The sequence below is a fragment of the Syngnathus scovelli genome, chromosome 16 (assembly GCF_024217435.2).
Source record: "Syngnathus scovelli strain Florida chromosome 16, RoL_Ssco_1.2, whole genome shotgun sequence".
NCBI lineage: Eukaryota > Metazoa > Chordata > Actinopteri > Syngnathiformes > Syngnathidae > Syngnathus > Syngnathus scovelli.
In genome coordinates, this window is record NC_090862.1 from 8,721,816 (window position 1) to 8,746,809 (window position 24,994).

The 24,994-nt window shown below is 42.3% G+C and overlaps 1 long non-coding RNA gene across 1 annotated transcript; it reads left to right on the forward strand.

The window, feature by feature from the left end:
- The first annotated feature begins 8,078 nt into the window (after positions 1 to 8,078).
- On the forward strand, positions 8,079 to 9,769 carry LOC125983734 (uncharacterized). The gene is made up of 2 exons (XR_011088412.1): positions 8,079 to 8,231; positions 8,311 to 9,769. It is a non-coding gene; the product is annotated as an uncharacterized lncRNA (long non-coding RNA).
- The last annotated feature ends 15,225 nt before the right edge of the window (positions 9,770 to 24,994 follow it).

Here is a 24,994-nt window from a genome sequence, read left to right on the forward strand (position 1 = left end):
TTCTAAATGCAAGCTAAATCTGAGAGATTGAGTTCTTCAAATTTAAAAACAAAGAAAAACTTCAGATTAATTTGCCAATTGTTTGTTTTAGTTAAGTTTTTTTGAATTGGTGGATTGTTCTACCAGGAAACCTGAGTTGGAAATGATATATGAATGTTGTGTGGTGAGCTTGGATGAATTGGGACCAATGTGATAGAAAGACTCCTTTTTGGAGACTGCGTGTGAGATGCAAATGAACATTGATGAATGATAGCCTGAATGAAAATAAATTACAGGTTGAATGGTTGAAGTTGTTGGCGACTACTATGGAAAATTAGTAGAGCGACTTTGATGAAAGAACGATTTTGAGCAGGTTGAATGTTAGAAAGAAACACGTAGCTTTTGGATTGATAATTAACTAGAAAAAAAAAACCAAAAAAAACTGGAGAACCAGTAACACATGTAGAAGATGTGTGAACTGAGAAATTGAGAAGCGTTTTGGAAAGAAAGTCAAATTAAATGATGATGGAATCGTATGTAGTAAAGAACGCATTCTCCCAAAAAGTTTGTCAAGGTGTGAGGCATGGGCGTTGCCAAGCCTCAAAAGGGGGGGAGTGAGTAGGACAGATAGTGGAAGATAGTAATAATACAACACTTTATGACAATGAATTTTCGAATACATTTGGTGTTATATTGTGGTACATTTTTTGTTCTGGTGTAGATAGTTTAGCAACACGAGAGATTTAGAGGTTCAAAAGAAAGACAGTTAAAAGAAAACATTTTTGATTTGGACAATTGCAGGCTAACAGGAACATGAGAAAGATAAGAACTACGAGGGGAGATCCAATTTCATTGGGGAGATTGAGAATTCACAGCACCATACTCTAAGTCACATTTTTGAGCAAGCATGACAATAACATGTGATAGGTCAAGACATACAGATCAGGGCTTGATGTGGAAAGCAGACCTCGATGAGTTGATTTTCAATAATGATACTGAAGACAACATACTGTCCGATTAAATTGGAACTATAGATAGATAAAATGTAGCTCAAAAAATAGGATGAGTTGCAGGATTTACGATATAAAAACGAGACCTCTGTTATTAGAAGAATTTGAAGTTTGGTAAACAAACATTACCAGCAAATTGATGGAAGCAGCTACATTTGGAGATAGTCTTACAAGTGTTCAAACCAGCCTGTCATTCTCAGTGTCAGGGCCCCTGAAACCCAATCCGAGTCTTCGCCTGCAGCCGTGAACAACCACAAAATGGTGCCTGGCTCTGAAGCACCTTTGACCTTTGGCGAAGGACAAGAAAAGACTGCTGTTGTGCTTGGAGGAGGACAAGTACACTCCAGAGGAAATACAACATCCTCGGGGACGAGAAAAGACAGTGGAAAGCGGAGGAACTCACAATGATGAAAATTGACTCATTTGAACAATGGACTCATTCAAGAGTGATGGATGGGGTCGCTCTGAAGCAACAACAAAAGAACACCAACTTGATAGGGTGAAGTGCGGCAAAAAGATATGGACTTGGAGTGTCTGACAACCAAATCGCACTCCTTGCTACGGCGTTCCCAAATTTGGTGGAGCTTGGTTCAAAGTGGAAGGGAGGTTCATTGTGCACTGAGTTTGACAGAACTGAGGAGATTTGATAAATAAATAAATAAATAAAAATTTGAAAAATACGTAGGGCTACAGATTATAATCAGAGATTGAACGGATTTGGATAAAACAAATAGGCTAAAACGGTAGGAAACAAGAGCAAGATCTTATATTTTGGCTCATCAAGCTTAAGACGTAGAGGTCGAGTTATATAAATTTTAGAACAGGACATTTGGCAGTCAGGAGGAAGCTAGGTTGCTCAATGTACCTACTCAATACAATAGTAAGTTTTTTGCACCACAGTGGAGGTTGGATGGTCAGAAAGTTAGGTACGTTCAATTTTTGACATTCACACAATCATGCATAGGAGTCACAAGGCAACAGTTAACAAGACAATGACTGCAATAGGGGCCACCTACGACTGCACCGACATGGAAAAGTAGAAGTGAGAGAGCAGAGTATGGGATTATATGCTAAAACGTCTGCTATACAGTTACCAATAGGAGATTCTATCAAGAGAAGCTACATGAGAGATGGATTAGAATCTCTTTGTCTGCGTGGGTGCGTGTGTGTGTGTGTGTGTGTGTTCACACCCTGTGTGGGTGCGAGCGTGTGAGGACAAAGAAGGCATGGATAAGACAATCTCTTTTAAACCAGGAGGCAATAAATGGGAACGCCCCTGTCATAAATAGTTTTTGGTTAAAGGGAATCATTAGGAAGTGTTCAAACTCTTCCCGCAAACATTCCTATTTGCCAGTTAAATGGGCACTACAATTGACTACGAGAGTTGCAAACAACAGATGAAGAGCAGTCCTTGGCAGATTATATGATCAGGACGCTCAAACTGTGTCAAAGACAAATTTACTGCCGCTTGATCTTTCCTCCTCACAGGTCGACAACCCCATCAATCCAGGAGACTGGGTCTACATCGAGGTCATCAAAGGAAGGAACTGGGCCAGCCACGACGGGAGGGACCATTCCAAGTCTTGCTGACTACACATGTTGCACCCAAGGTTGCAGGACCCACAAATGCATTAACGACGACTGCTCTCCAGGAGGAAACTGGATGGGAGCTTTGGACATCACCGCTGTGTGCCAGGATGAGAGAGCCGTTTTCAAGGTGTAAGGGCTCTACTACCAACATGGCTGCACCATCGGACGGGACCTACTTCAGCCAGAAGTTCAGAGGCACTGCCCCACCTGCATCCTATGAGTGCACGTGCCTGTTCAGTACGGATCATGGTTTTGTGGTCACAGGAGTTGTCCGATGCTGCCTGCCAACTGGACAAGAGTGTGTGCGCCGGTGTGTGTGACTGACCTCACCTACAGACTAGAACATCATCAGCTGACGAAAACACGGGCACATATACAACTTCTTAGACGTGACAGTTGTGATAATGATAATGAGACGTGGATTGCGTAGATGCTGTTCTGTTGAGCATGTATTACGGAAACTTGTTGATTTGACCATCGAAAAGCTTCACAAGTGATGGATACAATGATGTACTGTTTCTGTGTTTTTCTTTTTGTTTTTAATTGATAGCATTCTGGTCGCCTGTGGCAATGGGGCCGTGTAAGAATTTTCCTGCTAATAACATCTGGCCAGCAGGTTTTTCGCTTACACAATAAGTTTGATCTGGGGTGTTGAGGTAATGCCTCATCTTCACTGGAAAGTGTTGCTATCATTGTTTGTTGTTTTTATTTTTACCATTCTACTTTCTTCATTATACGTATATATGTTTTTTTTCTTGCTTATCGTTGTTGTTTGGGGTGGCATAATCATATGATAAATCAGGAGGGAGATGTTAGGGTTTTCAGGTTAGTTTGATCCTATGATTATGTTGGAATGTAGACTGTAATGATTAAATCAATCACGTCTGGCCCTCACAATGTAATGATTAAATCAATCACGTCTGGCCCTCACAATGCAGAGTAAGATGAAGTGGTTGCTTCCTCTGCTTGATTGACCAGCTGCAGGGGAAGCAATCAAAGTTGTTCTGTTTCCCACAATAGTGTAAAACACCCCCTGCTCTGATCTTATCAGAGGCCGGGGGTTCACCAAACCTGTCCACTCCCACCCCCACTCTGTTCTTCCTAATAAATATGCCCTTGCAGGGAGGAGACTTTTAGACTTCATTCGATCATCGCTGTTCAGACAGCGACGAATGGACTCTCCACCTGCAGGTGTCTAAAAGAACTTGCCTGTCTCCTTGTGGTTCTTGCAAAATAAGTTGGAGTGAGCAAATCTCTAACAGACTGTTTTATCAAAAATGTGAGAGTGAAGGAGGAGGTTTGATTTGTAATCTGGCATTTGGGTGCCACTTTTAAGAGTCTGTGCAGGAGCATAGATTGTTTTTGTTTGTTTTTAAAGATATATTTAACAGTTTATCTCGGTGCAGTAAGGATATAGCAATTTTGAAAGACTCAAAATTAAAGGCAAAATTCCATTTTAATTCTGACACATGCCAGCTAACATGAGGATGGGAAATAAGTAAAGTGGCATGTGTTTTAAATTGGGCGATAAGACATTCACTTCCAAGCACTATCCTTTAGCGCTGCTGACAATAATAACTTATGAGATGTTAAATCAAGGAGGAGTGTCATATTTGGAACACCGGCGCTGTATGACCTATAGATTGAACAATAACATTCACCGCAGAGAGAAGATCAATGCCCTAGGCTTTGATGTCTATTCATATGCAAATGAGTTAGGGGTCATAAAATTTTATGACCTTTTTATGACTTGTTATGGTATCATAAATCACCCTCTTTTGAATTGTGGCGGGGTTGGGGGCATCAAGATGGCGCCAGTCGTGACGGCGCCATCTTTGACTGTTGCCATTTTGGTTTGCTGGCGCCATTTTTAAGATGTGGATATGTATGGGCATGTATTTTTATGAATCAAGACAGGTGTAGCATCTGAGCTAGCTTTGCTACCAGCCCGTACGTGTGGCTTGAAGGGGCCCGTTTTGTTGAGACGGTGAAGAGGAGGGGCTGTTTGTGTCAGTGTGGGGGGTCACGAGAGTCGTCATTATTGGTGCCAAAGTTGTCTGGATGAGAGTCGCATATAATTTGAGAAACATTAGTTTAGCCAAAGGTGTCTGAAAGCGAGACGCATGTAATTTGACAAACAATAGTTTAGAGCACATATGTCAGAGTCAAGGCCCGCGGGCCACATCCGGCCTGCGAGAAGGTTTTTTACGGCCCCTGGGATGATCTTGATTTATTATTAGAACCGGCCCGCAGACCGCAGCAAGCCGGCAGCCCGCAGATCTTTTACACGCACCAATACTACATTTCCCACAATGCAACGGTGACGCACCGAGCAGTAGGCCGTTTCATTTCAATATTTATTAGCACAGCAGTCGTCAGCATAACAGTAAAATTAACTTTCAGATACCCATCAAAAATGGCAAAACGGAAGGTGGACACTGAGAACCGGGGGTTTCAAACAAGGTGGGAGTCGGAGTATATGTTCACGGAGGTAGCTGGAAAACCTGTGTGTCTTCTGTGTGGAGAAAGTGTGGCGGTAATGAAAGAGTATAATCTGAGACGACATTATGAAACGAAACACGCAGACAAAAACAAGAATATGGACATGGAACAAAGGCTACAGAAGGCCGAGGAATTAAAACGAGGCCTCAAATCTCGACAGGCTCTGTTCAAAAAAGCCAAATCACAAGGCCAGGCTGCTGTCAAGGCCAGTTTTATTTTGGCAGAAGAGATCGCTAAATCAGCCCGGCCATTTACGAAGGGGGATTTCATCAAAAACTGTATGATTAAAATTTGTGACGAAGTTTGCCCAGAAAAAAGGCAACTCTTTTCAAATGTGAGTCTGAGCAGAAACACCATTGCCGAGCGAGTAGACCAGTTGTCCATCAATCTAAAAGAGCAGCTTGTGAAAAAGGGAAAAGATTTCATCGCATATTCCTTGGCTGTGGATGAGAGCACCGACATTTCTGACATTGCCCAGTTGTCAATTTTCATCCGCGGAGTGGACTCCAGCCTAAGCGTGACAGAGGAGTTTTTGGCTTTACGTCCTATGCATGGCACAACTACGGGGCATGATTTGTATGAAGAGGTTTCAAGGTGTGTAAATGAGATGGAGCTGCCTTGGGAAAAACTCGTGGGTTTGACAACCGACGGAGCACCTGCGATGTGTGGACACAGGAGCGGACTGGTGGCGAAGATACGGGAAAAGATGCAAGAGGAAAACGCGACAAGTGAGCTGACAGCTTATCATTGTATCATACACCAGGAGTCGTTGTGCGGTAAAGCCTTGAAAATGGAACATGTAATGAGCATCATCACGCGCGCAGTTAACTTTATCAGAGCCAAAGGTTTAAATCACCGCCAGTTCAAGGCATTTCTGACGGAGTTAGAAACGGAGCATGGTGATTTGCCTTATCACACAGAGGTGCGATGGCTAAGCCAGGGAAAGGTGCTGCAAAGATGTTTCGAGCTTCGTGAGATTTGTCTGTTCTTGGACAGCAAAGGGAAAGACACAACACAACTCCGAGACGAAAGGTTTCTGTGTGAAATGGCTTTTCTGTGTGACATTACGAGTCATCTGAATGCAATGAACTTGCAGCTGCAGGGTCGGGATCGTGTCATCTCTGATATGTACAGTACAGTGAAGGCATTTAAACCCAAACTGACTCTGTGGGAGACGCAGATGCGGCAAGAAAATTTGAGCCACTTTCCCAGCTGCCAGACCATGAAAGAGAAGCTCTCTACCAGTGCGTTCCCGAGCGCACAGTTGGCTGATAAAATAGGTATGCTTGCCGCTAATTTCCGACGCCGATTTGCTGACTTTGAAGCACAAAAAAGCAGGTTTGAACTGCTCGGTAATCCATTTTCTGTTGACGTGGAAAGCTCACCACCAAACCTCCAAATGGAGTTGATTGACCTCCAATGCAATGATGCACTGAGGGCAAAATATGCGGCAGTGGGTGCTGCGGAGTTTGCCCATTTCCTCCCCGACACAATGCCCCAGCTGCGCATTCAGGCTGCTCAAACATTGTCTATGTTTGGCAGCACATACCTGTGTGAACAACTGTTTTCTTTGATGAACCTGAACAAAACATCACACAGAAGTCGACTTACTGCTGAACACCTTCACTCAATTCTGAGGATTTCCTCAACTCAGAGCCTGACCCCGGACATTGATGAACTTGTGGAAAAGATGGGACACCACCAAGTATCACCCTCAACCTCAAACAAGTGAACATTACTGTGCAATCACATATTTAGAGTTTTTACTCAGTTCAAGTTCAAAAGTTAAAGTTTAATATTTGTTTTCACTGCATGTTACTTCTCCTTGAAGAAAGTGTTGTTTTTGATTAATAGATTTTTGCACTTTATTTTATTGTATTTCAATCCAATTATATTTTAAAAATATTTCAGTTGAGTGGATGATAGAAAATTGCTATTATTATTTTTTTCTTTGAAGTAAATTTAGCCCACTTTTGCTAAAATAGAAAATATAGGCTACTGATGGTGCCTTGAATAATACCGGTTTCTTTCATTTAATGTTCATGTTATGGGGATTTTTATATAAAGGAAATTTGTCTTTTGTGTCTGTTGAAAATTAAAGATTACTGACAGAGCCATAAGAAAATATTGCTTTATTTATCTGATCATATTGGAATATATTTGTTAGGTTTTCAGTAGGTTCAATTAGGTTCACTAGACTATATGCGTCATTTAAAAAAATTTCAATGAACATTCGATCAGTCCGGCCCTCGGCTTGTAGCTAAATTTTTTATTTGGCCCTCCGTCCATTTGACTTTGACACCCCTGGTTTAGAGGATCAAGGGTTTTTTTTGTTGAGAAAATCATTGAAATGTCGTTAGCATGGTGCCAGAGGTATCTGAAAGATAAAAAAAAAGCAAGGTGTTGATGCATAATTTGAGAAACAATACTGACTGGGGCCAAAGATATCTGATGAGCTAGAGCCTTTGATACATCATCAACATACGGCCAGAGTTATCTGATTTCCCGCGACACGTGATCCCATAGGCGTGGTCTTATCCCCGCCGAATTTAAAGTTTGGTGTGGACGAGCATCATTTTGGAGAATTCAAGACAAGACAAGCCATAGCTCTGAGCAACGGAGTCGAAGCGCGTCAAAAAGCTCTTTCGAGAATGGTTAAAGGTAAGTCATTTTAATACCTTTCTCGCGATAATAATAATAATAATAATACACTGCGGTTATTTTATAAAACAAAATGTAATGTTTATATAATATTTGCAGACATCATCGCTCTTGCTGATGTCCACGCATCTTTTGACGTCGATTTTAGCGACGTTTACCTAACACAATCAGACTACGGTGAGTCATTAGTGCATCTACGATAGTTCATATAAATGTCGGTAGTTGATGATTTTATTTTATATATGTATGTATCAGATCTCGTGGCCGCGGCCACTAGAAAAAACAATCGGCCGACACAAGCTGCCTTCGACCGCCGTATTGACGCATCTAGACCAGCAACATCAGAGTCACGTGCTACTGTTGAAACCAATCCGATTGCATCCCACACCAACCGACAGGAGGCAGCGACGGACTCAGAACTAGTTGAAGCTCTATCTACTTACGAAGGTTTAAACCATCATCATCAAGAGTCGACAAACAAAGTTGGAGGTATTCCTTATATTTTTTCCCTCTTTGTATGCTATAGTCCGACATGCTATTTTCGGTATTATAAAGGATTAACTTGCAGGTGAGCGTCGTGACACGGAGGCTCAGAGAGAGAGGAAGAGGAGGAGGAGGAGGGGGCACCCCTTCTACAACACGCACCACTCAACCAGCAGGGGGCCTGTAAAGTGCCGTGGTAACTGTATCTACAAAAGACGGTTACAAGAATGTTTTAAGATTATACGTTCTCTTACAGATTTAGCCGAATCAAAATAGGTTTGTGTTGTTTCTATTGTGTTTTGTAAAAGAAAATATAATGGATCATCCAAACCTTACGTCAACGGAGTCAGATTTCTTAGCAAACATTGATGACATAGATTTGCCGTCATTTAGCGGGACAAGCCAAAGAAGTGACACACCAGAGCTAGATTTATCAAACGTTAACAATACGTGTACGAGTCAAATAACAGATTTGCTCAACAATGTGAGCACGGCTTTGTCAGAGGGGGAGAGACCAGACAGTCCTGCTATTCTCACCCATTTACAAGCTGTCATAGATGAATTGAACAATCAAAGTATGAATGAAGGTGGACAGAGTCCGACACAAATCCCGTCACATTTGCTAAACATGATAGCAGAATTAAACAACCAAGCTAATGGCAACAACGGGCGTATCAGTCCTGACATTCCTGTCCAGTTGCTAAACATTATCCAAAATCTAAATACGCAGCCTCTGGTTGACCCGTCGACCGCTAACACTGCCGATTCATCGTCGGTTGCTATTGACGACATTCCACCGACATTTCAACCTAACAACTGCTCTGTTATAATTGATCACGAAATAGATGTTATTGATGACAATACACCAGCATTTCAACACACGCCCCAGCAATCTAACAGCGGTTTTGTATTAGCTGATCAACGCGGCGGTTCTGTTGTAATCAATAGGCCACATTTCAATAATGTAGAGATAAGGCGACAGTTAAATATACCATCGCAACAGAACATTAATGATTTTGCCACCTTCTACCTCCAGATTGAAGATAAAATAGATGATGTCATGCAAGAGGTAGCTAGCAGAGCCCAAACAGGTGATGTAATTCAGCTCGAGCTAGCTAGTGGTAACGATAGAGCTCACATCTACCAGCAAACTAGTGATATAAACTCTATCAGAGATAATGTATCAGACATGCTTGAACGTTTAGCCCAATCAAATACAGAGCTTCTGGCTGATGAGGGCTTAGAGCTCATTGTACAAATAGTCACACCATTGCGCGGTGGAATGCGTCGCAGGCTGTTGAACACTACCAACAGAGACATTTTGAGGTTGAAAAAACGACACCTACACATACCTCATAATAAAGACAACAATTTGTGTTTCGCTCTCTCACTAACCTATCTGCTAAATGACACACTTACAACAAAACAAGCCACAAGGCAGGCACGGCTCTTACATGAGAGTGTAGGATTGGATTGTCAAACACCTGTGAGTCTGGGCGATGTCCATAAATTTGAGAAAGTCCTCAAACGGAAAATAACTGTAATGTATCGAAAAGAGGACTGCCGCCCCATGACCTTTTTCGACACGCGTTACCCCAAAACAGATAACGATACCTTATTTGTCTTACACCTCGAGGACCATTATTACGGTGTGAAAGCGATAGAGGCATTCGTTGGTCAGGCATTCTTTTGCAGGCTATGTTACAAAGGGCATGAGAATTGGCAACAGCACCAGTGTGAAGGACACTGTGGCGTTTGTCTTGATCCATGCTGTAAACAGCAACGGATTAAACTTCTCATCTGCCCCGACTGTAACAAAACTTGTCGTAATGAGGAATGCTTTACCAAACATAAAGAGTCTCGATCAATTAATCGTGTGAGCAACTGCACTTCATGCAAAAAATGCTTGCAGTGTGGTCTTCACTATTATGTGAAAGCTGATGGTACCAGTGCTAAACATCGTTGCCCCGTTAAAAAATGCACAATGTGTGATGAGATCTTAAATCAAGATGACGCCTTGTTGAACCCCCACATGTGCTACATTCAGCCCATCAAACCTCAACCACCGTGCAAAAATGTAGTCTACTACGATTTCGAAACTTATGTAGATACAGACGGTTTACACAAACCTTTTCTCATCAGTTGCAAATCAAATAGACTGACGAAGCATTGGTATGGCACAGATTGTGTTGATGAATTTCTCAGATTTTTCCGAAGGCCACGGTTTAAACAAACTACGTTTGTTGCACATAATGCGAGAGGTTTTGATTCATACATACTGATAAGGAGAATGCTTGAATTAGGTCTCAAACTTGACATTCTGATGCAAGGGAGTAAAGTTCTATCATTTGTCGATTTAGACACAAAATCTCGATTCATAGACTCTCTCTCATTCTTGACGATGCCTCTAAGTGCAATGCCTAAAGCCCTGCCTGGGGTTTGAAGACAAATCAAAGGGTTACTTCCCACACAAATTCAGCTCTTTAGAGCATCTAAACTACGTAGGGTCTCACCCTGACCCGACGTACTACGGCACCGAGCGAATGTCACCCTCCCAACGATCAAAGTTTGACGAGTGGTATGCCAAAGAAGCTAGCAATGTGTTTGATTTTGCTAAACAGGCAATAGCCTACTGCGAGAATGATGTTGATCTCCTAATGCAAGGGTGTGAAAAATTCAGGAGTGAGTTTTTTGAGGCCACCGGAACAGATCCATTCAATGCGGTAACAATAGCGTCGGCGTGCATGAAAGTTTTTTGAGCTAATTTTCTAACCCCTCAAACACTAGCCATTACACCATCAGACAACTATATGCGTCAGCATAAAGCTTTTTCACACGATTCTATTTAGTACATGCAATGGATCATGCACAGCCAAAATATCCAAATTAGACATGCATTGAATGGTGGTGAAGTTAGGATAGACAACTATACTGTAGATGGCTATTCTGAAATCGGGGGCGTAAAAATTGAGTATTTTGGTTGATATCACCACGGCTGCGCAGAATGCTTCGACCTCTCTAAAATATGCCCGACAACCAAACGCCCTTTTCAGGAGAGGTTTGATAAAACAAAAGAAAATTCAGGATCTACAGCTTAGACAGGATGTGTACCTTGTAATTATGTGGGAGCATGAATGGTTGCAAATGAAAAAGATGGACATAGAGGTGAAGGAACACCGCTCAAACCGAGGCAGGCTCTTTTTGGGGGCCGAACAAACGCATTCGTTTTAAGATACACGGCAGAGCCAGACGAGCGTGTGTTGTATGTTGATGTGACATCATTATACCCTTTCGTCAACAGTACAGGCACCTACCCTATCGGTCATCCAACGATTATCCACGGTGATTTTAAAGACCCTAGGTCGTATTTCGGTTTCATCAGCGCCACAGTCAACCCACCCCGTGGTTTGTATTTTCCTGTTCTACCGTTCAAAACAGCTAAAGGTAAACTCGTCTTCACACTGTGCCGCACATGCGCCGAGTGTAACAACCAGCAGACGGCTTGTACACATAGTGATGAGCAAAGATCGTTAACAGGTGTTTGGACAACCAATGAATTTGTTAAGGCACTTGATCTCGGGTACACGGTTGCAGATATTACCGAGGTATGGCATTACACAAGAACGAGCGACACAATTTTCCGCGATTATATGCGTACATTTCTAAAAGGTAAACAGGAATCTTCAGGTTATCCGGCTCACGTGGTCAACCAGGCTGATAGACAAAGATACATAGAAGGGTATGCCATTCACCAGGGTATCCAACTCGACCCTTCCAAAATTGCTGTAAACCCTGGCAAAAGGCAAGTGTCAAAACTCTGTCTTAACAATCTGTGGGGAAAACTCGCGCAACGTGACAACATGGCAAACACAAAAATTGTGACAAAATCAGAGGATTTTTTTGAACTTCTGTTTTCAGGTCTGTACAATGTGAAATTCTTCCATTTTATCAATGAGAAGCTTTCAATTGTGCAGTATTGTATCAACATAAACAATGAGATCCCCGCCTCAAAAACATCAAACGTGGCTGCAGCGTGTTTCACAACAGCCTATGCACGCCTAAAAATGTACAGCTATTTAGAAATTTTACAGAGGCGTATCCTTTACACCGATACAGACAGCATCGTGTACACTGTGAAGCCAGGTGAAAATGTTCTCCCTCTAGGGGATTATCTGGGTGATTTGACAGATGAGCTTTCGAATGACAGCATTTTAGAATTTGTCTCAGCCGGCCCCAAAACATACGCTTACAAAACACGAGGATCATCTCAGACGGTCATGAAAGTGAAGGGTATCACACAAAGTCACGAAAGCGGTCGCAGCATCAATCTCGATAGCATGCTCAGTCTGGTTCAAGGGTACATCGATACAGCAGGTGCAACCTCAGATGTGCTATACGCTCCCCAACATAATATCGTTCGCGATAAGAGAGGGTTTCATCTCAGAAACATGTCATTTTCCAAGCGGCTTCGTGTGGTGTACGATAAAAGAAGGCTGCTAGAGTGAGGCACCACTGAACCGTTTGGCTACTGATATTTCTATCTATCTACCCATACGTGTGTGTGTGTGCGTGGAAATGGCTTTTAACCAGATTGAATTTGACCCTAGATTAGAACTTCCTTTTTCATCTCTAGTAGCAGGGCCTTCAGGTTGTGGCAAGACTTTCTTTGTAAAAAATGTATTGGAAAATCCTGAACATGTTCTAAGAAAAAAACCTGATAATATTGTCTGGGTTTATACTTCATATCAGCCAATGTACGATGAGCTCAAAAACCTGAATAAAAACATTGTTTTTATCAAGGGGCTGCCGGAATCTTTTGATGACGAGAAGCTGTTCCCGCCACAGCAGCAGCATCTACTGATTTTGGATGACGTCATCTTCCAAGTTTCGGATAACCCTGAAGTGGTCCGAATATTCACCCAATATAGACATCATAAAAATTTAAGCGTTATAATGCTAACGCAGAATGTATTCCATCAGGGCAAATTCAGCCGTACTATTAGTTTAAACAGTAATTATTTGATTTTGTTCAAAAACCCCCGCGATAAACTGCAGGTGAGTGTCCTGGTGAATCAAATTTCTCCCAGCAACCGGAAGTTTTTCCTGGAATGCTTTGAAGATGCTACAAGAGAGCCGCATGGGTATTTACTGGTAGATTTGACACCTTCATGCCCAGAACAATATAGACTACGTACAGGTGTACTACATAACCAGTGGCCTGTCGTTTATATACCCAAACAATAAAACGATGACGAAGCTTTTAAAAACAAACGCACCGTTACTCAAATCTCTGTTTACATCCAAACCGGCCAAACGTAAGCATTTGCTACTCAGAGGCCCCAGTAGTTTGGTGAAAGCATTGTGTGAGATTGCTCTAAATCTTCTTAAAGGACCCTTAAAATCAAAACTTTACAAGAGACTTAAAAAGCAAAAGAAAAATATCCGCTTTTTGGCTGATAAGAAAAAACGCCTCCAAATAAGGTTCTCTGCATCCGGGTCATAATCATGTCCAATTCACGACCGTTCATAGCGTTAATAATAGTCCATCAATACTTCCCTCTTAGCATTAATCTCTATAAGCGAATCATAAGCTGCGTATACAATGAGGGTCGCTGTGTGTGGTAACGGTGTTCTGAAACGTAAATCGAGTCTCAGGACCCCGCTATTAATCTGTGTATAAATTATGAAATTCACGTGTACATATCCCAGCTTTGAAATTGGGCTGAAAAGCTTTGGCAGGTATTTGTCGACCTTCGTGGCTGAGAGCTAAATACTCTATGTTATAATGCAAAAAATTAAACGGGTTTAAATCTCGCCGTCCCATGAAACTGTTGTGGTTTACGAGCGCTATTACAATTTGCTTGGGGATATGTCCGAGGAAGAGATTATCCTGATGACAAATTCGTGAGTTTTGTGGGACCGAGAAGGTCTTCATATTGACGCGAGTTAACGGATAAAGTGCGTTACCTTTCTGTAAAGCGGCGGCGTGACCTATTGCTACAGCCGGTGAGATGTGATACTTTTTTCACAAATAAGGACGCTAGTATTTTGAGACACGAATCGCTGTCTGGAGCGCTCATGAGACAGAAATCATCAGAAGCTCTAGTTAACTTTAGACGCAGATCCACATTATTCAATAGATGGCGTTCGGAAAAGAAAATATCTCCATGAAGCGGTCCCATGAGATGAAGTTCACGTGAGCCTGCAATCTGTTGTGCGCGCCGCACAAAACCATCGTTGACGCCCGCCCTTCGAGAGCGATGGAGTCCATACGCCCCATAGCGTCTTTTGCGAACATTCCTGCCGTGAATTGTGTCCCCAAAGAATCGTTTGAAAAGTTTAACAGAAGCTCGATGATGGATCTGTAGGCGTGTGTGGCACTAGATTGTGAGATTAACCGTCCACCCAGCAAAATATCTAATTGATTAAAAATTGTGTTTATAGGGAAATTCACGATGCCGACTTGTTCCTGCGGTGGAATATTTGTCCCATCTCTACGCGTCACCTTTGCACGGAGATGTAGTAAAATGTCGGATAAATCTAAATATTTTGAGCCGTCCCCAGGTATAAGAAATTCTATTGGTCCTTGGTCCACGATTGCGGATAACGGTTGAAATTCGACATATGAGCTATCTTCTATGGAGAATTGCGTCAGAGGCGCCGTAAAGAGGTCAAGACTTGATAACGTTGCCTCTTGACTTTTAAAATGTAGAAGGGCCATTTTTTAAGAGAAAATATCCACCCTGCGTCTAGTTCGCTTTTTTTTAACGACTGACCTGAGACCGGTGGAGCGCCTTTTCCTTTTAACGCTCCTTTTTCTCCGCCCACCAGGATGGAGCCCCCCACGTGACAATACAGCGCGCCCCGCTACATCCGTTGCTATGTTTTTAGCGGCGGCTTGAAGATGCGGCTTCGCCAAGTTAAACCCGTTTTTGAACATAGGCATCACAAAACGGAATAATTTTGCAAAAATAGACCCTAGGCCACGCCCGTATTGCACTGGCGAACCTGCAAAACCTTGAAACGAGCCCCCCACTTGTGTTTCATAATCAACAAAACGATACAAGTCGGGATGAATTGACGATGACGTCATTTTTTTTTTTAATTTATTATTATTTCGATCTAAAATGCAGAGTGAGAATGACCTTCCCGTATTCGAAATCTATCGGGTTGTTCTGGTCTGTTCGCAGGTAAACTGAAATGGTTTCAATGTGGCTTCTGCACACATCTAAATAGTACACCGGATTAAAAGTTTTGTTTATTACATCGCCATAGTTACCCTCAAGAGGCAGGGTTCTAAGCATCGGAGCGTACGCGTCACCAACTGTCTGATGATGTATGACATCAGTGTAGATGAAATATAAAATATGATCCGGCCCGTCTGTCGGCAGGATGTTGTGCGTTTACGCCTTCCGGTTTGAGTGAGAGCCAATGCTCGGGATTCATTCCGACAATGTACGCCAGGGGGCTCTTGAACATAATTCTCAATCCTTCTTCGCCCGAAAACATGAACCTCTGTTTGTGTTGATCAAATTGGACGTCAATCTTTTTGTTACTCGCTTTAGCTAATAGAGTTTGAATGTCCAAAGCTAACGAGTCATGAATTTGATAAACCCCTCCTCTCGTTTTGAGCATGGTCCGGACTTCTGAGTCGTCTTGGAACACATCACCTCTAGGAAGCGGATTTTTAGGTTGTTTCAGATAGAAATTCCGTTTTTTCTCAGGAATGGTGGGTATTGAGTTGATGTATGAAATCTCACATAATTTCCACAGAATGGCCGTTTTAGAGATCGTCAGATGTTTTTAATCCTCTTTGTGTGTACCCAACTGAATTTGGCTGGCCAGCCCACCCAGTGGACGAGGGACTCGCGTTTACCTGACACGGTGCGTGATTTAAGAATTTTCTGTATGCGAAACTTTTTTATTTTTTTATTTTTACTTTTTGTAATTCCGCTTCGTAAAAGCTACCTTCTACAGGCATACCATCCAAGTCCGATATTTTATAGACGGGAGGAACACGGTGGAGACGTTGTCTTATTCTGAAAATTTCATCCGTGTAACTTTGTAAATAACCTTTTTCAAAATTGCCTTTTATTTTGGAAATTCTCACAGTTTCACCCGGTGCGAACCGGAACTTGTACCCCCGTCGGAAAGGATTTTTGGCGTACAGGTTGGTGAAAACGGTATCCTTATTCCCTTCGTTTACAGCGTTCGGTGTCATTTTTATACTGCTGTGAAAACTGTCGTTATAACTGACAATAAAATCCTGAATTACATCCACGTATCGTTGTGTGTTCTTAGCTGTGAAATACCTCCACATGCGCGTTTTCAACGTTTTGTTGAATCTTTCGATTGTTTCCGCTTTAGTGTCAGAGGTGGTGGAAAAATGTGTAATATTGTGCTTTCTCATTAATTTCTGGAAATGTTTGTTAAAAAACTCCGCCCCTTTATCTGTTTGAAGGCGTAATGGTGAACCGCTAACTGATAGGATATCTTCAAATGCTTTGGTGACCTGCGTACCTGTTTTAGCTTTCAAAACACGTACATATGCATATTTCGAGAAAATATTGATTACGGTTAGTAAATATTTATAACCATCATTGTAGCGTGCTAGTGATTGCATATCGCATAAATCTGCGTGGAATTGTCTCATAGGACCTCGAACAAAAACTTTATTTCTAGGAAAAGTGTCAGGCGCAGAGCAGGGAGAGGACTCGAATGCAGAGATTTCAATGTCCAAAAAGGCTTTTATTGTCTCCACTGATAGTCGAACAAAATTCGCCTCAATAGGAGGGAAAAAAGGGAAAACTAAGGCGCCTCGAACCGAGGGAAAAAAAGGGGAAATCAAAGCGCCTCGAACCGAGGGAAAAAAAGGGGAAATCAAAGCGCCTCGAACCGAGGGAAATACAAAAACAAGATAGCGATGTAACCAAGTTAACATCGGTGATCAAAGTCGCTCAAACAAGGCTTCTACGTGGAACTCGAGGGTTTCGTGATCGCTAGTGTTCTTACAAGGCAAGACGCACTGGCACTGGATACTGGGAAAGACGCGGGTTATATGGACACAGGAGGGGAACACAGGTGAAGACAGTTGGTCATTGACGCAGGTGCACACACTTGGAATCAGGGGTTCACGTGACCGGACGCACAGGGGAAGGACACACCGACTGGAACGAGAGGAAAATCACACAATAAAACAGGAAGTGATCCGGACAACACATGACAGCATGACAAAAAGTTATTCTGGCTGGTTTGTGTAAAGTGTAAGCATCTTGATCGGATAAAAAAGCTTTCACTTTTTTAATGTTAGTGTTTTTACAGCTAACAGCCGCTGCTCTATGTAGACGTGTCTCTCCCCCAAAACTAGCTGGATTCTTAGCACAACAATAGAGTCTCTGAAGACACCTATCGCCACCCATTGTTAGGTAAGTTCTGTTGGATATCCGAGTGTGGTGCTGATAATAAGACAAGCAAGTATGATCTTGTGATTTTAAATTGAACACAGAGAAACAGTCACTTTTCCGGTCACAATAGTTTATTACAGAAAAAAATCAAACTAGTTCTTAAAAAAACATTACTAATAAACAGAAACAAGTATAAAACATGGTAAAAATAAAAACATGGTAAAAAAATGTTTTTCTATGAATCCTAAGGTTTAACATAACGCATGAATGAAGATAACATAGATGGTGTTACTTTGGACCCTATTAGAGTTTTAAACTTCTTTAGCTGCCCCCCTGTTAAATCTAAAAGTACTGTTAGGAAAGCCTTCAATTGCCTCCACATTTTCTTCACAAAACCTCCCATTGCGTCTTTCCAAACGTTCTAAATAATAGAGCGACTTCGTTGCTACTCAGAACAGTGTCACGCGCTTCTTGTTTTATCGCACGGAGCCGTGTGAAGATCTTGCACTCATGAGCTAGGTCATTGTTGGGTCTAAATACGATTAGACATTAAATCACTCGCTGGAATGAAGAGGAGAAGACAAGCAGAACAGGTTTACTCGCGAGGAGAACGATAGAGAAAGCGATCTCAGTTACAACCTCCATCAGTTCTGAGTCCTTCCTCCACGTGCCCCTCTTTTTAATGTTATGGTTGCCCTGGTTACAGGGGCGTTGCTACACTAAAGGGAGGGGGGATTGTGTCTGTAGCAACGCTGATTAGAAAAAGAATGTAGTGTGGTGTGAATTAGCACTTCGCTGTTGGCTCGTGACCCCCGCAGAGGCCGTCCCCAGCTGTCTTCTTTCACAGTTGGCTGACTTGTCCTCGACCCGGGTCAACAAATACCCTGACACACGTTGATTGCCGCTTTGCTGTGGAACAAATGCAACTAGACCTTTGCTAACTTTATCTACTTGGTAATTAACACACAATAGTAATAAGTAACTTGTCCTAAACATTTCAACACACATTAAGCAAACGTGAGGTAACCGGTATGCAGTTCCTTAAACAAACATTGAGTAAATATGGGATAACTTTTATGCAACTACTTCTAACTGTATGTATCCCTTAACAAAGAAAAACAGGTCTGATAAACTACAATTTATGAACCAAACCTACATCTAAATGAAAAGGAATGAAGTTCCTGTGAATCAAACAAAGACCATGTCACCTATGCAAATAAGCCCTGCTCATTGTTAGTGAAGGCCTCTTACGGGAACCAAAACACACAGACAACATAAGGACAGGAAGGATACAAATGGCTGACAGGGATCAAAAGACATCACTAAAAAGGAGCGAACCTAGATAAAAGGAAAGATAAACTCGTAAAGGCGAGGCCTCCAGGTCTGGCAGGCCAAAGCTTCACTTAAAATTATTCCAACATTTCCCCCTGTTTATCACATATTTGCTCAATTTTTACATCACCAAAAACACCCACTTCACTCGATTTTCAGTTGTCGGATCACAGGTATGAGCACAAATATGTTTACACTAAAAAGGTTAATTGTTGCATCATCATCATTCGGAAACACACAGATTTGGGAAAAAGTCTGTAAACTCAAGTGCAAAAATTTCATCTTCAACGTTATCATCAACATGTTGGCGTTCAGACATTAGGCATACCCGGGCCATGTTGTCTTCCATGGGCGATATTGCTGTAGTGATGAGACGATTAAACAGAGCACGCAGACATGGAATACAACAACATCCACACAAGGTGAGTATAGCAGTAAATACTGCAACTGATATTATAATTGAGGACACAAGTGCTTTATACTTCCCAAAGGTATGCATCCAGTTGTCCCACATTGATGTGTCCACACCAGAGTGCTCTTTCATCCTCGTGTTGAGGGATCACAGGCCTGCAATGGCCTTTGTCAGGCTCCCATCAGGGGCGGTGTTGTTGGGGATAAAGGTACAGCACTGTTCTCCGAACATTGCACAGACCCCTCCTTTCTCAGACAACAACATATCAAGAGCAATGCGATTCTGGAAGTCCATTAGGGAAGTCGTGGCTAGCTGTTCATGCACTGCCTCAAGCCCCGCTTGTGTCCAATTGCCCAATTTTTGCACGTTGTAATGGATGTAATTTATCCTGTCTACGTTTTTGTTTATCGTACACCACCAACAAATGGAAGACTCCCATCCTGCTGCAATTTGGTCAATTAATTCTTATTAATCAGGAACTCCTCTGGGGACTCTAATTGCATCAATTAAAGTCAGATCATCGTCGCCTCTCAAATTTAAAGACATTTTGGTTTTTACCAGCTTTTCCCCAGATCTTGGCGTGTCGATACATATACAATTTTGCTTGACTACATTCTCTAGAAGCAGTGGTTTCTTTTCTTTTCCTCAACGGATATTATATAGAACGCTCTGTTGTACATTTCACAATCAGTAGACGTGACAGATTTCACACAATCTTTGGTCAATGGTAATGGTACAACAAAGAATCGGTCGCAAACCCATACACATGACATATTCAATTTGTTCTTTTTTTTTTTTCTCTCTGGTTTGCAGCTTGTTTTGGCATCAGCAATCAATCGTTTCTTTTACCAGTTACTCTTATAGGTAATTACCTGAAACCAATTATCAAACATTCATTTTAGAGATATTAATTTCATTCTTTAACTTCTACAGCTGTTGTTGCCAAAGTATTATTTCGTTACATAACATTTTTGCCACTGTTAAGGCATTCAGTGTTTACTTTGAATGCATCTATTATGACCAGGCATTATAACCCTGTGGATTGAGTTTAGCACATGGTAAACAAGCTCTACAATTTTTTTTTTTTATAAATGTTTTGAATATGAATCAAATCCATATGTTGTATAAAGCCGACTGAACTGCCCTTTCATCCCCCCTGTTGAGCCATGTGTCAAGTCAACATCACGTGACAACTTCATGGCTCAATATTGCTGCCCATATGTATCGGTTCATTTGTACGACCACATAATATTGCTGCCCATTTGCATCGGAAGTTTTTCTTTCTCAAAGTGACAAACCAATCCATCAATCGGAAAAAAATCAACAAAATAACTGCCAGTGAATTAATATAATAGTTCATTGTTGTTGTTTCTTAACTTTAACTAGCTCAATCGCTCTCTTATTCTCAAATTTTAAATTTAGCTTTGAAATGTCGTTATTACGTAATTTTTCTTCATCCAATTCCAGAAAGCAAGTTCTTTCCATCTCTCAAATTTTGTTTCATCAAGGCTAGGCATTAATGCAGTGTGGACCAGTTTCTGCCCATAAACAAATTGCTTGCTTTTCTTTACTTCCTATTTTTTCAAACTTGATTTTGTTTTGCGGTGCAAATCAGATAGACTACAGTCTAATAAATTATTTTGTGCACCTACGTATATTAGCCAATTTCATCCTTTTAACACATAACACTGACAGCACACAGACAACACAAAAACAGCAGAGACACAGATCACAAACAATACCAACAAACAACGCTGCGCAAACGTCATCCTCTATTTTGACGTTTTGGTTATACCTTTTTTTTTTTCTCATCAGTGCCTTTTATCCTTCATGCTAATGTTGTCACATCTTCCTTAAGCATCACCCTGCTTCAAACATTCTCTGAGAAACTCACACTTTCCCTGCCTCGCCCACAGCCATAGCACCCCCCGTGCGAGGGGGGGACGCGGCATCAATGTTGATTGGTCACAGGCTGGCCATTTCCTGCAACAATCATGATGCCGGCCCACTGCCCACACGAGCATAGCACAGGCCTACGCACACAGCCCCGACCCGCGACTACGCACGAGCGCAGGCACGCTTATCAGTTTCACCCTCTCAAAGGGCAGGCCAACTTTGCCGTTGCCCCCTTTCATCATGTTCACATACAACATCTTTCACTGTCTTCTACTTAACATTTGCTGTCTCTTATTTTCGTCCTATCAAGCCACCGTTCTAGTCACTTTCTGCCACACACGTCTTATTTTCTCTACTGCCACACACTGCTCATCTTAGGTTCTCCAACCAACTTAAGCATACCATCATCCACTTCTCAATTATTTTGATGGACAATTGTGCGCCATGTGGCCCTTTTCTCCACAATTCCAGCATTCACGTTCACTATAAGGTACAAATCCTCTCCCGTGGCCCTTGGAGCCTCCTCTATTAGTGGCTCCTCGCCCCCTCTGACCTTTCCACCCTCTGCCTGTATCTTGGTAGAAAGTGTCACTGTCCTCATCTCCTTCTTTTTTCATCTTTCTAGGGTCTCTCTTTGTTTTCTCTTTCATGGCGCCTCTAAGTTCTATCAATTTGGTTGTTTTTAGTTGTCGCTCAAATTTATATTTCTTAACACATTTATCGAGTTTTTTAAGTCGGTCGGGATCCTGCCTTTCAATTATTTTCCAATCTTTACATTTAAGATTATCTCGGATATTATTTTTACTCTTCCCGTTCCCCATTTTAATCAATTTGGTCCCAACTGTAAAACCATAGGGGTTTCTAAAGTCGGGTGTTTCCAGTGGGATAACAAAAAGATCCTGTGGTGATTCTCACTTCTACCAGCGTTCTGGTGGAGAATCCTTGCCTATTGCGTCCACAGAACCACGTTATGTGTTCCCCACTGCTTTAATACGGAATACTGTATCTAGTGATACGTATTCCCATTCACACTCCCAATCACTCAGTATTACGGAATTTTCGGCATCACGTGGCCTTCCGCTGACCTTTTTTTTGACGGGCCTCTCCGTCGGACACCTCTCCTTTAACCGGTTTGTTACACCTGCGTTGTGTAACTTTTATTTAAACGGACCTTTCCGTTTTGGTACCTTTAGAACGAACCTCTCCGTTCTGTCCTAGGACTTTTATAGGGCACAACGAGCCCTCGGCCGCTCATTCCTTTTATATAAAAAAACAAACTCACCCTCTGGTTCTCCTCACCTCTGCACCTCGGACTGCCTTCAACCCTTAGATCCCAGCTGACGAGCAGACAGCCAGCCCTTGAAAAGACTTTAGGACCCCACCTAGGGAGGTCCTGCCGCGCGCGGTCTTTCTGGATCTCTGCTGCCGTCCGCTGGAATCCTCAGGTGTGTTGGCATCCGGCTCGAAGGACCAATTAAATGTTGGGTCTAAATATGATTAGACATTAAATCACTCACTGGAATGAAGAGGAGAAGACAACCAGAACAGGTTTACTCGCGAGGAGGTTGTAACTGAGATTGCTTTCTCTATCGTTCTCCTCGCGAGTAAACCTGTTCTGGTTGTCTTCTCTTCATTCCAGCGAGTGATTTAATGTCTAATCGTATTTAGACCCAACAGTCATGTAGAATGGCAGAAACAGAATTGCGAATGTTTATAAGCGATGCAGAGGTTTTAAAATAGAAAAACATTGTCGACAACGTGTGGAGGAAGTCAGCATTGCACAGCTCAGCCGTCACTGCTTCGTAATTCACATAGAAATAAAAGTTTCGATCCTCAACATACAGGCACGTATGATGCATCTGGCTGAGATCATCAAGAGCACATCCGTCACACTTAAATTCAGCATGCTTAATCAACGCATCATACAAAAGATGCGCGAGCATAAGTTTGAGCCGCGTATAATCTTCAATAATCAACCATTTAAGCGGCTCGACACTCATATTATACTCTGAGCCCTGTTGTGTGTTGATTTTCCCAGGCGTCGAGGTCATCGGAGGAACGACCCCAAACTCAAGGGCCAGCGGAGGGTCGTTGTCAACGATCGTGTCGTCAGCCTCCTCAAAATCACCGGGCACCTCTGCCTCTTTGAGTATGACTCTAATGTCAGCAGCAGACAAGCTGGGCAAATCCATGCCATTTTCAGGATAGCGTGCGCAGGCGTCATCAAACAACTCGATAGCTCGTGACGTTGACCACGCTTCATGCTGTTGAGACCTCTGCTGGTGCTCCTGCTGCTCCTGCTGCCCCATCGTGCTTGCTAGGTTGTGCCCCGAGGTTTCAGGGGTTTCAAACACGTCAAAAGTTGATGGCAAAGCCCCATAGAGAGAATCGGGTTGCAGATCGTCGAGGCAGATCGGTGACATGCGTTTGCTCGGGTCGGGTGTAGGCATTGGAAGAATCTCAAACCTTTCCGCCCTTGTCTCAGGCCCGCTGGCTTTGGTTCCAGTTGTTCAGCAGCCGTGCTTGGCCGTAACGCCTCGATGAAAGCTGTGTCCGCATCATCTGTCTCGGCATCAGAGTTGTCAGGGCTGGACCAGAATGTGATGCCGGGCTCATTGCCCATAGGTACAAAAAGTGGTAAAAGTCTTCTGGCAAGCATTTTTTGAGCCATCTTCTTTCTCTTGTGCATGCGTGTGTACACGCTCTTATACATTTTAGATAGTTATGCTAATGACTACAACCCCACCTTTCTGTGTCTGCAGGTGAGAAAAAGAGGGGGGTATGAGGGGGTAGGAGGAGGAACAGAGTATTGTGTGCTGTTGGGGGGCCAGAGGTTTAAACTTAATTTTTTAGTAAGGGTTAAACTAAAGCCAGTTTACGTTTCACTCCGACGACGTTTGTCCAGACACGGCTTGATAGAAAAAGCCCCGTAATACTCTCACCATATGCTTGCATCCTTTCATACCACTCTGTTAATGGTATATTTAATATCGTCTGGAAAAGTCCGCATTCGCTGTTAAACACTTCTAGTGTTAGATACAATAGATCGATTAGCTCTCCATCTTCTGCCCCATCAACAGTTTGAGGAGAAACTTTAAACCGGAAAAAACATCTCCCGCCGGCTGTGATTTTTGAAATCCATGTTGCATTCAGCTCACCTTCTAACCCGCATTCATTGAGAAATTCAGTCAAAACCTCTGGCAGGAGTTGATTTAAAACACCCCAGTCATTTGAGTTCAACGTACCGTATGCACCGGTCTGGTCGGTCTTAATTGGACCAGTTAAAATTTGGATTCGGGCAACAGAAGGCTGAATTGCTAAACTTAATTGACCTTTATCAAAACAACAGAATTTAATTACACATCAACTGCGACTGATTTATAGGATGCATATTTCAGCTTGAAAGGGTGAGGGGCCATAAGAAAGTTGGAATTCTGGATAGTCAGCAAAATAGTAATACAGTAGGGCTTTAAATAACCAATACAATGACATGACCCTTGACAATTGATTTAAATGGCAATTTATGATAGGCACTTGGGGTTAGGATTAACAATCCATCCATCCATCCATTACTGGTGCGGCTTGTCCTTACGAGGGCCACGGATGATTAACAATAATAACTAGAATTATTCATTTCTGTAGAAATTGCGTGTGAAAGCGAAGAGGCTGAATAAAAATTCGGGGAAAGCTACAAGATTATGTTTAAATTTGGAACGTGTTGAATT